This window comes from Silene latifolia, chromosome 7 (genome assembly GCF_048544455.1).
Source record: "Silene latifolia isolate original U9 population chromosome 7, ASM4854445v1, whole genome shotgun sequence".
NCBI classification, from domain to species: Eukaryota; Viridiplantae; Streptophyta; class Magnoliopsida; order Caryophyllales; family Caryophyllaceae; genus Silene; species Silene latifolia.
In genome coordinates, this window is record NC_133532.1 from 99193796 (window position 1) to 99210172 (window position 16377).

A 16377-nucleotide genomic window follows, 5' to 3' on the forward strand; every position below is an offset into this window, starting at 1 on the left:
AGGAAGGCCTAGTTAAGGCTCCTATGAATATGGGGGTGTTACATTCACAATATGCCCTTCTCTATCCTTGGACTTGACAATCATGTCGTCTACGTATACCTCAACTTCTTTATGCATCATGTCATGTAGGAGTGTAGTTGCGGTGCGTTGATATGTAGCTCCGGCGTTGATTAACTCAAACGGCATGACCGTGTAGCAATAGGTCTGCCATTGAGTGACAAAGGCAGTCTTATTCATGTCTTCTATGGCCATCTTGATTTGGTTGTAACCCGCGTACCCATCCATGAAGGATATTAATGCGTGATCTGCGGTATTGTCTACCAATATGTCGATATGTGGTAGAGGAAAGTCATCTTTAGGACTTGCTTTGTTTAAGTCTCTAAAATCAACACAAACACGGATTCTCCCATCCTTTTTGGGTACGGGTACTATGTTGGCTACCCAGTTAGAGTACTCGGAAACTTTGATGAACCCGGCTTTGAATTGCTTATCGACCTCTTCCTTAATCTTGAGAGTCAATTCTGTTCTCATTCGACGAAGCTTCTGTTTCACGGGCTTAAAACCTGGCTTAAATGGGATTCTATGTTCGGCGATATCCCTGTCGATCCCTGGCATGTCTTTGTAGGACCAAGCGAAAACGTCTTTGAACTCGTGTAGGAGGTCTATGAAACTGGCCCTTTCGGTAGGGCTCAAGGTAGTCCCTATCCTAAGTTCTTGGGGTTCTAGTTCGGTTCCTACGTGGATGGGTTCGGTGTTCTCTATTACTGGTCCCCCTTCCCCCTCTTGTAGTATTTCCTTGGCTATGTAGGGAGGTATCTCAATTGAGTCCGGATCTGGGTCATCCTCAGTATCATCATAAACAGAATTGCGTTCAAGATAACACAAAGAGTAAGCAGAACCTGATTTATTCATATTAAAGTTTGAGAAAAGTTGAAACAAAGAAGCCATCTGATCTGTTATCAGCGGCGGTAAAGGGACAGTTGTTGGGATATTTCCCGAACTACCGTTACTATTTGAGGCTAAGCTAGGAGAAAGAAAGGGAATGGGGGTGACTACAAGAGGAGACTCCTTGGTAACTTCTCTAGACTCCGACTCTGACTCTGACTCGAATTCATCGTCTTCTGGTTCTCCTTTGAACATCTCTCCTTCTCCAGTGGTGAGCTTAAAGAGTCTTCCCTGATTGTTGGTCCACTTGATTGATTTTCTCCATCCTTTCTGCTGGTTCGCGTTTGTTTCTGTGATTAACGCGGTAAGGTTGAAGTGATCGTCTTGAATTATCATGGTAATGATCTCATCCTGCGCGGCTCTAACAAATCGATCTTCTCCAAATAGTAGACTAACAGCTTGTTCGTCTAAGCAAGGTGCTTGACGAGCCTTCACGGTAGGAACCATTTCTGGAGGAATGAAGTAGCAATCGGGAAAGATCTCGATTCCGGCTAGCTTCTTTCTGAGGTAGTGCCAAGGTTCAGGAAATCCGTGAAAGAGTTCTTGACTTCCTTCCCTAACGAAGTATCCATTTAGGGTAGGGAGATATGGTCGCATTTGGACTCCTACGTGCTTACGACTTTGAACTTGAGCGAGCATCTCGAGAACTTCCTCTTTAGTGGGTTTATATCCTAGACCAAGTGGTATTCTTTTTTAGTTGCCTTCCTTGTAGGGTGCGAAGGTGTTTCTTCGGGCAGGGTTCAAAGGCATTCCCGGGAAGTATCCCTGGGATTTGAGTATGTGGTTGACCACCAAGTTGGAGTAGGGATCGTAGTATAGGGGTGCCAACTCACTTTCTATGACACTTATGTTTTGAAAGCCCCCAAGTTCATATACTGGATCCGCAAGGACTTGATTATTTGACTTCTTTTCGATTATTGCCTTGATGGGTGACGAAGTGATTGTCACCATTTTGCCATTTAGTGGGATTTTGATCTTTTGGTGAAGGGTGGACGTTACCGCTTTGGAAGCGTGAATCCAAGGTCTTCCCAGAAGTATGTTGAAGGAAGTTTCAATGTCCACTATTTGGAAGTTAACCTTTCGCTCAATTGGCCCTGTGGCTATGGTTAGGTTAACGAATCCTACTACCTTTCGTCGTGTACCATCATATGTATGGACACTTTGATTGGTAGGGGTCCAATCCGACTCTTTCATGCCTAGTTTGTATGCCGTTTTCAAGGGTATGACGTTGACCGCGGAGCCATCATCTACTAAGGTCATTGGCACATTCTTCTTTAAGCAAACGACAGTGATGTAAAGAGCCAAGTTGTGACTAGCGCCAAAGGGTGGCAAATCTTCATCTGAGAAAGTAATAGGTGACAGGGCAGTCGTATACCTATCAAAAATAACCAACTGGCTCTAACTAATATAGCTAGGGAAGTCGGGTCGATCTCCACATGGAGATGGGAAAATGTCAGCTTTGTCTAAGTTCGTCACGGTAACCAAATTGGGGGGTTTTTAATTGTATTGTTCTAAACTAATGAGAGTAAGAAAGAGAATAAGGGAGAGAAAAGGATTAAGCAGATAAGGAAAGAAGCTAAGACAGACGGTTCACCATGATCATTCAGTCGAGTAATCTAGGTCTCAGGTTAGCGCAAGTATAGTCTAAGGAGCAGTGAATATCTCCTTTCGGTCTCAATTCGCCCTAAAGCACAAATAGCTTAGCTTTCGCCCTCACTATAGTGCCCTATTGTTCGCTACGAGTCTCACCCTTTCCAACCTTTCGGTCCAGGTCAAGGTTTACTATAATTTAAATGCCTAATTGCGTCGACTCAATTAGACAGATACAGATAAATGCAGCAATTAACAACAAAGACTACACCAGCATTAACCTAATAAATCGATTACTATCCCTTCATAATCATGGATCCCCTAGTCTTAGCAGGGGAAATTAGCTATGCATCACTATTGAATCAACAACAATAACATATAGATAATAGGAATTAAACATGATAACAAAACTAGTGAAGATTGAATAGAGTAATGATGGAAGCAATAAAAGAAAAGTAGCAATATAACAACAATTATTATTAAGGAATTAAAAGGGAATTGAATAACAATAATACCAATCGCAAATCAAAATCTGAGTAGCAAAGAGTAGAAGAAAAGAGAAAGGAAGCAACAGTAGGAAATTATAGAGTGAAAGTGAATGATGAGAGAGTTACGCAGTCTATTGTATTAAGTAGTATACAAAAATCCTCCTCTAAACCTAATCCATAACTAAATTACAAAAGCCCATACAAAAATAGGCGGAAAAACTTTAATACAGGAAAAACCACTCGATCGAGTGGAAATAAACCACTCGATCGAGTAAATAAACACCAAACCCTTCGATCGAGTGGAATTAAACCACTCGATCGAGCAACTCCTTGTAATGTCTTCTCGATTGAATACTCGAATTGCTCGATCGAGTAACCTTCAGTATATAAAGCATTCGATCGACTAGAAAAGTAGTCGATCGAGCTATTTTGGCACGTTAGATTCCGAAACCAGCTCACGTGTCTTCAAAGTGTTAGATTCCAAGCTCCGGCTCCTTGTTCTCCATAAATGCATGCAAATGGGACGAATTTAGGCTCGATTTAGCTCCTCTTTGGTTTATTCCCGCAATTTACATAAAACGCACCAAAGTAGAATATTCGGGGGTATTTGTAACCAGATGCTACATAAATAGTACAGAAATGCGTGTAAAAATGAGGTAAAAACCTTATATAAAATACACGCATCAATAGGATTACTTAGTTTCGGTGATTCTTGGAAGACCAAGTTGACTACATCGTCGGGTGTGGAGTTATGTGCTACATTTAGTTTGGCCAAAGCTTGCAGTAAAGCTTGGCGATGTGGGAATGAGCTTGCTACTAGTTGCCAGACTGAAAGATCAGCCTTTGTCTTCTGTAATTGCTTTAGCAAATGATCAGTAGAGTCATCTTCGTTATCATTTGGTGTGATAACGTTGGTTGGACCATTTTGAGTAGTACTTTGATATGGACGCCCCGAACGAGTTAGGTGGTCCACATCTTGGTCTTCACCATTTTGGACTATTTCCTTGACTAGGGAGTGTTCAATAAGATACTCGTCCTCATCATCGTCGGCCCATACTCCATTGACTATAGCTAGTTCCCTCATTCTCATGATCTCGTCCTCTAATTGTGTAATTTGGTCGATTAGTTTATCAACCACGGGGACTACTTCTTGCATATTAGCATTTTGGGAGAAGATTAGTGGCACATGTTCTTTAGGTGTTGCATTGGGGTCATGTAAAGTTGTCACCACATTTTCCAATTCCGAAACTTGCCTATCCACACTCCTTGCCCATGCGATGAAGTCGGCAATGGTAGGGGAAATGGTAGAGTAGAACCCTTCATTCTCGATCGCGTGGATCTCATCTTCGACTGGAGAAATGAGGTGTGAACAATCTAAGGTACATTCTTCACTTGTGATCACTAGAATTCCAAGAGGATTCTGAGTGTTGTTGGGCTTACCTCCCGGCGGTATTGGTAGTCGACCATCCTCAATCATGTCTTGAAGCACATTTTTCAATTTGTAGCATTTTTCTGTGTCATGTCCCTTACCCCTATGATATTCGCAGTATGAATTCTCGTCCCAGAACTTGTACTTCTTTTCAGGTTCGGGTGTAGGGCCTATGGGTTGGAGTTTGCCTTGTTTCATTAACCTTTTTAGAGCATTGGAGTAAGTGTCCCTAAGATTTGTAAATTTCCTCGGTGGGGTACTCTTCTTGGATGGCTCGAGGAGGTTCACTTCATCGGTCTTGCTAGTGGAGCCGTAAGAATGACTTGTTGAGCCTTGATATCCTCGGCCTACCGTTTTGGACAAGAGCCCTTTACGGATGTCATCTTCGATCCTTGTCCCTAGTACGGTTAAGTCTTTGAAAGTTTTGATGTTTTGGTACCTCAAATGACTCGCATAGATGGGTTTTAGTTTGTCCACGAACTTCTCCACAAGGGTAGCTTCGTCTGGGCGTTCAACTAGTTGGGTACTAGTCTTCCTCCACCTACTTAGGAAGTCGGTGAAACTTTCTTTGTCATTTTGGGTAAGAACCTCTAAAGTGCGCATGTTAACTTGGATCTCAGCATTATCCGCGTATTGCTTAGCAAATTCGATCGCGGCATCTTCCCAAGTAGGGATCTTCTTGTGTTCTAGAGAGTAGAACCATTGCTTTGGGATGGTGTTAAGAGATGAAGGAAAGATCCTTAAGAACATATCGGGTTTGATGCCTTTGATAGACATGTAGTCCTTGAAAGCACGGATGTGATTCAAAGGGTTTTCGTGCCCCTTAAATCTAGGAATATCCGTCATGTTGAAGTTGGTTGGCAACTTGGAACTCACGGCCTCATACTTACGGTTATTTTCTCTATAAATGTCATCCCCTTTGAGATACATCAATTGTTCCTCCAAATATTGGAGTCGTTTCTCATTGCGAGTCATTCCTATGGGAGGGTTTTCTTCCCCGAAGGTGTTCACAAAGCCATCATCTACTTCACTTTCCCGAGGAGGCAACCTCGTTTCTACGATATAAATTCGGCCTTCGATTGTATCGAGGCGGTCGTGCACTTGATCTTGAGTGACTTGGAGGCGAGCTAGCGCGGTTAGGATTTGATCATTACCATTCTGGGGTTGGTCGGTGCTTACGTCGCTTGTTTCAGGCATCTTGGAAACTAGATAAGAGATCGACGACGAATCAAAACACGATCGACCATTCTAACACACTTACTAAGAAAGAAATGCTTTGACTTATGAAGTGGGTGTGTGCCACTTGTGTCGAGTGAGTTTTGAAGAAATGACGAAGTTTGAAAATGTGTGTCCTAGCCGACTATAGTGTAGTTGTAGGAGTGGACTCGAAGTGAGGTTTTGAAATGGGCTTGGGCCCGGAATTTTGACTCGAAAAATGGACAGAGTTTTGACTCGGTTTTGCGCTAATCATTGGCTTTTTCAAAATTTACATTTTTAAAGGGATTTTGATTTTACAAAAATCGTCATGGTTTCGTTTAGAAATGGTGATCACGTAAGGTACAAACATTTATACAAGCATTATAACGGGATGCTGAGTGCATTTAAAAGGGTTTTGGTTTAAAGGGTGGGTTGCCATACCGAACAATCAAACCCGAAGTCTGTGGAGAGGCTCGTACCAAACAAGAGTAAGGCCGATTCCTAGTCCATTTCCTCAAGTAGTGAAAGTCCTTGATACAAACAAGAGTAAGTACCATGATATGGATGACGTCAATCGTTATCCATCCTTAGGCCCAAATAAGAATTAGGACTGTTTAGACAGGACGATTGGTCGAATGGGTTGGGTTGGGCCTAGGAAGGCCGAATAAACGATCTAGGAAGACCGAGTTATGAAAACCAACAATTATCTTGTACAAACTATTCCCTAACCTTGTTCAAGTTTCACCCTTTTGGCTACACATAAGTGTATTATCCCCAGCGGAGTCGCCAAACTGTGGACGCGGGCCCACGGGGGCGCTTGGGAAACAAGCGTTTGCATTTGTGGAGTCGCCACCAATTTATTGTGGAAAATTGGAAACCGTTTGAATACCTCGTGCCATGTCAAGACACAAAGTAGTGACATGAACACCAAGAACTCGTTACCCTTAGCATTCTATGTCTAGAATGACTCTCGTGGATGCCAATGAACACGGATGTTCACAGAGATCTGGAGTAAGGGGTGAGGGTATGTATTAGGAAGCTCTTTTGACCGAACACCTAATCCCGCCCGCCTCGATAGCGGGCTCTACTAATGATTAGGGAAATTATCTATACTCGATATATTGTCGATTATATGCATGCAATGCAACATCCAATAGATTTATCCTAGCATGTGAGAATTAGACTAAGTCGGTTATCAATTAATTTAGCATACAATTAAGTCGAAGTAGGGATTTAGATTCAATTACATGTGAAGGCACACAAATGGTACAATAAAAGAAATACAATAAATATAATAAATAGAATTACAATAATTACATCGGATTCATTGATTTATGTCGAAAATACATTTAAAACGGATAATTTGAGAAAGAATAAACAAACGAATTAACGAATAGGAATTAGGCGATAATACGAATAATAGTTAATTACATACGTAAACTAATTAAACTAGGTCAAGGCAGAACGGAAGTTCAGAGACAGAAATCAACCTGGAACAGGCGCAGGAGAGCTGCGCCCTCTGGAAGAGGCGTAGCAGTTGCTGCGTCTGTTCCAAGGCTGAGTTCTGGCTGTGAAGCCGGAACTGCAAATCGTTAGTATTCGTGGGTGAATTTAATGATTGATTATGAACAATTGACTCAGATGAAAGTGATTTAATACATTAATTACATGTGAATGAGTCATAAAAACGATAAAACATGGATGAAACGAATGTAAACGAATTAATTACATGAATGAAAGATTGATTAGTGACATGGGTGAACTAATTAGGTTAAATATGACGAATTAATGAAGAACTAATGACGGATATGATAATAGACAGATGGAAATATATCAAAGGTCGAATTCAAGAAACTCGATATGAAAGAATCGAATCTCTACAACCCGGATTTATTTTAATGACGAAAACCCGCAAATATTGGTTATAAGGGATTAAAGTCGGGATTTAATAATGAATTAGATAATAATGAATTACTTACATGTTAAAATTATTATACTTAAAATTATCGTGTTAAAGAAACAATGAACAATTGATAACGAAACAAAACAATCGAATTATCAAAAGACGAAGGAAGAAGAAAGGAAGCAGGAACTGCGGCAGCCTCACAAAGAGGCGCAGCAGGTGCTGCGTCCCTTCGAAGAGGCGCAGCAGTTGCTGCGTCCTTTCTCGACGTTTGTCTCCTGTTAATCCGTAAAAAGGGTTTGAAACATGGTTTTACGAATCGGTTTTAGAAGTACTTTCGACATAAATCTTACATGATGTTTACAAAAGTAAATAACAATAAATAAAGAAGTATTTACTGTTGGAATATGTGTCCTCCGACAATAATGCGATCACGACTGTTGATCAAGATGATCACATGTTTAAGTCTCATTTTAAAGAATACAATTGGGAAGTATTATATTTTTACTGTCAACTGGTCAACATATATCGGTAATGATTGGCTGACTAGAGTTTGACATTACTGTCGTGTGACGGTGGTGATCAGTTGACCCCCTAGGTCATACCTATAGGGCAACACTCTTAATTGATCATTTAATTAATCGTATAACATTACGAGTTAATTAAATTACTTGAAAATTGACGGACGATTTTGGAAGTTATATTTACGTATTTCATTAAAATGTGATTAAATGAGATACGGTCTGAGTATTCGAATTGTATCATTGCTCAGATGAAATTATTGTTTAAGGAAACAATTGAATTTGAATGAATTATTATAAATACGATTTATAAATCGGTAAAATATTTTTGTACAAGTAATTATGAATTACTAAGTCGATTTTTGTATATGACGTATTTTTATTAATACGTTGATTTTTAATATGTTAAAAATACATAACAAATTTATGTGACATATGACATGTGACATAAGACAAATTGACAAAAATAATATGGATCCCATATTATCTAATGTACCGCAAATTTAGAGGAGCATAAGCTAAATATTGTGTTTATAATTTAAGTGGTGAACATAATGATTACTTGCTTTAGTAGCCATGCAACCCTAGTTCACCTTGTGAAGGTAAACAAGTGCATGCATTGGCTTTTTTTTTCTTCCCTCCTCTTCCTTGCTCGGTTTTTCACAAAGGAAAAACAAAGGTTTTTGCCTTATATTTTTGATATACACTACTTACATTAGTTAGTGTATTATTGATTCATTCTAACTCACCTAAAATAAGTATTTTAGAGAGATAAAAAGCTTCTATCTTCCTCTCCCATAAACCGAAAATATTAAGTGTTCAATAATATTTTTGGGTCATTTTCTACAAGATTAATATTGTACTAGTTCTTATAATATTAATTTTAATTAAGAGTAAGCTTTGGGTATAATTCCTTGGGAGAGATCCTACACTTGGATCTTTGTTCATCCAAAAGGAAAGCTCGAGAACAAAAGAGAAGGAGATCTCTTTTGTGCCCATTTGAACCGAAATCACAATGTAAGAATAATGTTTCTTCCTTATTTTGTTTTAATGTTTGCATGCATAAGATCATTAGTTAATTTTATGACAAATTAAATTATAACATATATGAATATGTAAGTATATAGATCTACTTTTCCTTCAATCGGTATCAAGAGCCATGGTTGTTTGCATGCAAATCGGTTAAAAGTTTTTCCGAGTTATAAGAATAACATATAAAACTTGAATAATTTGTGTTATTATGATATATCATGAAATTAATCCATACATGTTAAAATTTCTGGTCCTAAAATGTTTTTAGGATATTTTGGTTAATTTACGGATTTTTATTGTTCATATTATACAATAATGGCATTTAAATATGATTTTATGAGTAAAAATGTCATTTTCGGACTAAAAATAGCTAAACTTTGAATTTTCCAGTGATTTTTGGATATGTTGTCACATATATTATTATGAGATAACCTGTAAATTTTCATAATTTTTGAACTTCTTATGCTCGAAAAATGGATTTTTTATTATTAAATTCGGATTTAGGTGAAAAATAGGTTAATATGAGAAAATTTTCGAATCTGGTCATAGAAATTTAGTATGTTGTCACATGCAATTTTACAAGATGTGTGTAAAATAATAGGCTATAGTGAAGTCTTTTTGCATGATTTATGGATTTTTGAAGAAAAATAGCATCAATAGTGACATTATTAGTGAAATATTGATAAAACATACTCTATGACTAAATAAAAACATAATATGTTGCATTTTATTATCTTTTTCAGATCTAAAATTGAAAAGTTGATGAATAAAATTTTTCTCATGTTTTTATGATTATTTTAGTTAAAACCGATAAACCGCAACATTGTTTTTCCGGAAAAATTTAGAAATTTTTAACCTAAGTTTTTGAACATTATGAGTGTCATGGTATTTTTCCAGAATGTTCATGAGTTTAAATTTCAAATTTTGAATTTATTTGAAATTTATTTTTGTAATTTTTGGTCCATTAATGAACAATTTTATAAATATGAGTTAATTATGGTCAAATAATTAGTGAAGACTAAATTTTGAGTCCTAAGAAGTTAGGGTAATTAACTTATGCATAAATATGAATTTATGTATTTATGTATTTTTTGTGATTGTAAAATGTTGAAATCACGCAAATCCGTAAAAACCGAGTAATATACGATATTGGCTAATTAAAGGCGATTTAGCATAAAATTGAGCATGTTCATACATATTATAATGCTGCATTTTCTTTATGATTGTCATTATTTTAATTTATGTAATTTTGAATTATGTAATTTTACTTAGTATGGCCTTAGTTTTTAATTGGTATTACCCGAAATGTATGGGAATATCGATTCGGTTGTAATTTATTGTGATCTCGTATCACCGTTTTGTAATTTAATAGATTTATTTTTATTTTAGTTACAAATGTATAATAGGAAATTATGTAATTTGTTATGTAATTTTATTTACTTCGGAGTTCCGAAAGACGGATTTCTTCAAGATGGTGATACATAAAGACGGTGTTACCTCGAGATGCGTGTCACAACCGAAGTTCAAGGGACCAATGGAGTTGGTTTCCGAATATGTAATAGTTAAATAGTTTTTCTATTTTAGGAAGGCCATACTAGGATTATTTATTTTATGCTTGCATTTTATTTATATGTCGCATGCATCGCTAAATCGCCATAACTAAAACATGCATTGTCATTTTATCGAGTTTATCGACCGTGTCAATTAAAATTATTGTAGTTCACCGCTTTAGTTCACTTAAAACGTGATAGATAATAAATTGACATGACCTCTCGCTAAAACAATTAATTGAGACATAGCCTTGCCAAATAGTAGAAACCATGAAAACCTATTTCGCGAGGGAGTGCGCTCGGCCCCACCGGGGTACAAACCTTGTTACGTAGGGGAAGTGGGTGATAAATGTCTATCCACCGAATTCATGTTGATAAGGGATGTATCGGCCACACCGTGCCCAAGTTAATGTGGGTTTGGATCATGGACACATTTATTCGAAATTTGGATTGAACTCAACAAAAGTTTTTTGATAAGGGATGTATCGGCCCCACCGTGCCCTTGTCGGATGTGTTTTGGGCTAAAGATAAATGTTAATGTAATATTATCGACCAAGAGTTCTAAAAGTAGAATCGATTAAACGTTAATCCACCTAGTTATATTGATAAAGGATGTATCGGCCCCACCGTGCCTAAGTCAATATGAATTTGGGTCTTGGAATCATTTATCATAGTTGGGTAGAGGTCACTATGTAAATGTTTTACTTGTTATTTACAAGTATTATTATAACGATAAATGTTAAGTTTTCCTCTATTCCGTTGTCATATTGTTCTATTTCTTTACCACAATTCATATACGATATCATTTCGATTTTTTCAAAATCTCCATTAAAACATCGTAACTAAAGATAAAATATGAATTTGCTTCTAAAACCTCAAATGAACCATTGCTAAGGATCTTTTGCAAGGAGTATAGATTAATGTTATTCATTATCAAACAGGTTTTTGATTCTAGACTAACACATCTACTTACAATAGATTGTTTTTCATATACTTAAATGAATTAAGTACCTTGAAGCGATAAATTGTTTTGGTGATTAGATTTTCAGAATTCGTAATTGACCAAAATAACGCAACCACTTCAATGAAAGTTTTAAGACTAAAACGAACAAATGAAGAGTAATCTTCATGAATTCAATTTTGCTTCTCAAAGCAAAGACTCATTGAAATGAGTGGGAGCATTCTCTTAAACCGCTAAGATGAGGACGAGGTTCAAAAAGTAAAGATAATAATGGAATTGATACAAGGTAATGTTAAAAGTAAAGTTGTTGAGAATGACGATACTAAACCTATCAATTCCGACCGATAAAGTTTCCATTGTCTTAAATGTTGGACACTAGAAAGGAAACTACCCCAAATTATTGAAGAATCAACAAATTAGTTGTGGGACATCTAACAGGATCTTATTCTTTAAATGTTTATATGATTGGCATAAATTTTGCTAGTACCACTTCGTCAATATTAGAAACCGGTGGTGGTTTACATCGTTGTACTTGATACATAGAATGATTAGAATATGACGACTAGCATCAATGATGTCGAGAGATAGAGTCATTGTGTACTCAATCTAGTTTTCGGGTTTGGAGTTGTTCTTAATTGTGACTATTAAGTACATAAACTCTAAATAAGAATACATACTTGTTAAGATACAAAAGAGGTTTCACTTTTGTGACCCTTTACACCACGATTTGATATATGGCTAGCCCATTATCAAGGTGATAATATTCTAAACCAAACTAGAACGATATATCATGAAGATGATGCAAGACTCAAATTGGTAACCCAAGATTAAACCTTAAATTTTGGAATGATGAACGCAAAGAGTTATCAAGTACTCTTGAAACCATTAGATTGTTAATGGTATATGCGTATCTTGTATTCAAAGCAAGATGTCTCGTGCCTTTTGGTTGAAAAGGAGATCGAGGTTGTAAATCATTGATCCAAAATAGGTTGATCATTTTCTTTACCAACGATTTAAGTTGACGCTAATGTGTTCACTTAATAAGGTGAATAGAGAAATTTTTGAAGAAGTTCAAAAGTTTGAAGAAGCACGATTTAGTCGTGATGGGATTATCAAAGTGAATACTTTGATATAAGCCAAAGAAAATGTGATATAGTATCACAAGATAATCTCTCTTAGCACGCATTATGGAATAATGTGTGGTTGGATAAGAAATCAAACGCTATTCGATATGGTTTGGAGTTCAATCAAGTTACTTTGAGTTACTTGATCCTTTTGGGGATATTATCATTTTTGTCTAAATTATTTTTCCACTAAATCGAATCATATGAGATATGAAATGGTAAGGATACCATGTTTGTAAGTTTTCACAAGAAACAAATGCTCATTTTTCCCTTTCAATTATCACGAGTACGACGGGTTTGCGGCTCATGAAGTTGTCTTTCTAAAATATAAGTTTATTTCTAGAAGACAGAGTGGGGGAAATTATTCAAGAGCCACAAAGAATGCCACAAAGATGTTATGTCGCAAGAAACTGGTCTTTCTTGGCTACATGAGACGTTTTGTGTAAGACGTTGTTTCTTTAAAACCTAGGAGGTTAAATTCGTCATTTGTTGAAAATAATGAATACATGCTACTTTTAAGAAAGTAAAGAGCTTATAACTTACAAAAGAAATCGTTTGATTCAAATTGATTACTTCTAGAAAGTAATGAACATATGACTTACATGAGAGTGTTTAAGTCACAACTCACTACAAGGCTTAGAGCCATGAAAATCCAATATAAAAGGCTTGATTAGTTGCAAAAGGTTTTTGCACTAATAAAGAGAGATTTCAAGGTTTGATTGGTTGCAAAGGGTTTTGCACCAGTTGAAATGCTTAAGTCTATTTGGATCTTCTTAGGGATTGTGTTTCATTATTATGAAATACATAGCGAGTGAATCTAAAACCCACTTCTTCAATTAGAAGGAATGTATTCAATACATGTCTTGAGTTTTGAAGATTCTTGCAATCCTAAGATAATGTGAAACTTAAGAGAGGGTCTTAAGTAGGACATCAATGAGTTGGAATCAACATTTTTGATCATGTGATAAAAAGTTTCTCGATAAGTCGAGAAGTTGTGTTTATACATGGAGTTTAGTGGGAGTTACGGAAATTTTAATTAGTCCGATATGTGGATGACATATTGATCATTGAGAATGATTTAAGACTTTTGGAGTAATATAATACATCTTTAATATCTAGATTTATGCAGATAAATCCATATGATATTAGCGTCAATAAGAAGTCTTATGTTGATAAGATTCATGACTAGTTCAATTAAATTGAACATATTTGATAGATTCCATTTGCTTCCGCTGCCGAATCAATTAAATAGGAAATGATGTATAGCACTTCATATACTTTGAGTATGATGAATTGTTTCAAAATCGAATTTAAGTAATCTTTACCAAGTAAGCGATAAAGATTACCCTTAAGTGCTTGCAGAAGCATTAAGGAAGTAAAGCAAAATGTTTATGATGCAATTTTGTGTAAGGGTGTTACACAAATGACAATTGACAATTGAGATTGCACATGGTTTCCGACAAAACCATAATCAAAACACATTAGGATGGTTAAGATACCATTGTGGCTATGTTAATTAAGAAGTAGATTTTCTAGAATCGTTCTAGACAATAAAGAACAATGAGAAATATTTACAACGGAAATTGAGTACACTTGCAATCATGAGATGTGCAGGAGGAAGAGTCCCGCACACTGTGAAAACAGTGGGAGCTATTCTTAGGCTAGAGGACCTATGTCTTGATTGGATCTCGACACGTACTCAGAAAGTTTTGTGATGCAAAGGTATACATTACAAAGGAAAACGAGTATGTAGTAAGGTTGAATAAGGTACAAGAAATTGATAAAACCTACTAACCAAAGCCTTCTCATAGGCTTAACATGATGAGTCATGTCATTTCAATTAAATTGAAATGAACAACTACATACAAGATCAAATTAGATTATAGAACATGAAATAGTAATCAGGCATTGACTATTGATATGTGATAATCACATTTGTCGTTCGAGTTTTACTTCAAAACTCTTTTATTATACTTTGTTACATCCAAACGGGTTGTAGAGACAATTGAACCCCGTTAAAGTGAACATGGATTAGCATGGTATTCGCCCATAGTCACTTGTATAAGGTGACATCTCGAAGTGACTAGAGTGTGATGCGATTGATGGCAAGTTCAAGTGTCATAGAGTCATGTGAGATGACTAGTCGATCACATAGGCAGACTGTTAGGAACACTTTGTCGGGCAGTGACCGCTTATAGAGTTCTGGCAAATTTATATAGCCTGGTCGTGGCGAGAGCTACTATAATATTCAAATGAGTCGATTCTTTTGACTAAAGACTATTCGCCTAAGATGGCACAGTTTCAGATTAACTTTGATTTGTGTTACTACGACCTTCGTAAATGGGGTCAAATGGGCATATTTTGGGTTATGATGGCTGTGGCTAGTCGAAGGGAATGAGTGCGATAGGAATTGTCCACCCCTAGTCAGGGTTATAACAATATCTCAGGGCCACTCGAGGAGTAATGAACTGGAAATGCGTGGCCACGCTCGGAATGCATCCATGGTGGATAAATCCGGTCAATCAGTTATTCTCCAGATCGAGGAAACCACTCTCGATATGATCACTTGCAAGTACGACCTGAAAGACACCTTGCATTGAGTGGGAGATAGTAATAGGACAAGAGAATTGGTGACGCACACTTGTCGAGGACAAGTGGGAGATTGTTGGAATATGTGTCCTTCGACAATAATGCGATCACGACTGTTGATCAAGATGATCACATGTTTAAGTCTCATTTTAAAGAATACAATTGGGAAGTATTATATTTTTACTGTCAACTGGTCAACATATATCGGTAATGATTGGCTGACTAGAGTTTGACATTACTGTCGTGTGACGGTGGTGATCAGTTGACCCCCTAGGTCATACCTATAGGGCAACACTCTTAATTGATCATTTAATTAATCGTATAACATTACGAGTTAATTAAATTACTTGAAAATTGACGGACAATTTTGGAAGTTATATTTACGTATTTCATTAAAATGTGATTAAATGAGATACGGTCTGAGTATTCAAATTGTATCATTGCTCAGATGAAATTATTGTTTAAGGAAACAATTGAATTTGAATGAATTATTATAAATACGATTTATAAATCGGTAAAATATTTTTGTACAAGTAATTATGAATTACTAAGTCGATTTTTGTATATGACGTATTTTTACTAATACGTTGATTTTTAATATGTTAAAAATACATAACAAATTTATGTGACATATGACATGTGACATAAGACAAATTGACAAAAATAATATGGATCCCATATTATCTAATGTACCAAAATTTAGAGGAGCATAAGCTAAATATTGTGTTTATAATTTAAGTGGTGAACATAATGATTACTTGCTTTAGTAGCCATGCAACCCTAGTTCACCTTGTGAAGGTAAACAAGTGCATGCATTGGCTCTTTTTTTTCTTCCCTCCTCTTCCTTGCCCGGTTTTTCACAAAGGAAAAACAAAGGTTTTTGCCTTATATTTTTTATATACACTACTTACATTAGTTAGTGTATTATTGATTCATTCTAACTCACCTAAAACAAGTATTTTAGAGAGATAAAAAGCTTCTATCTTCCTCTCCCATAAACCGAAAATATTAAGTGTTCTATAATATTTTTGGGTCATTTTCTACAAGA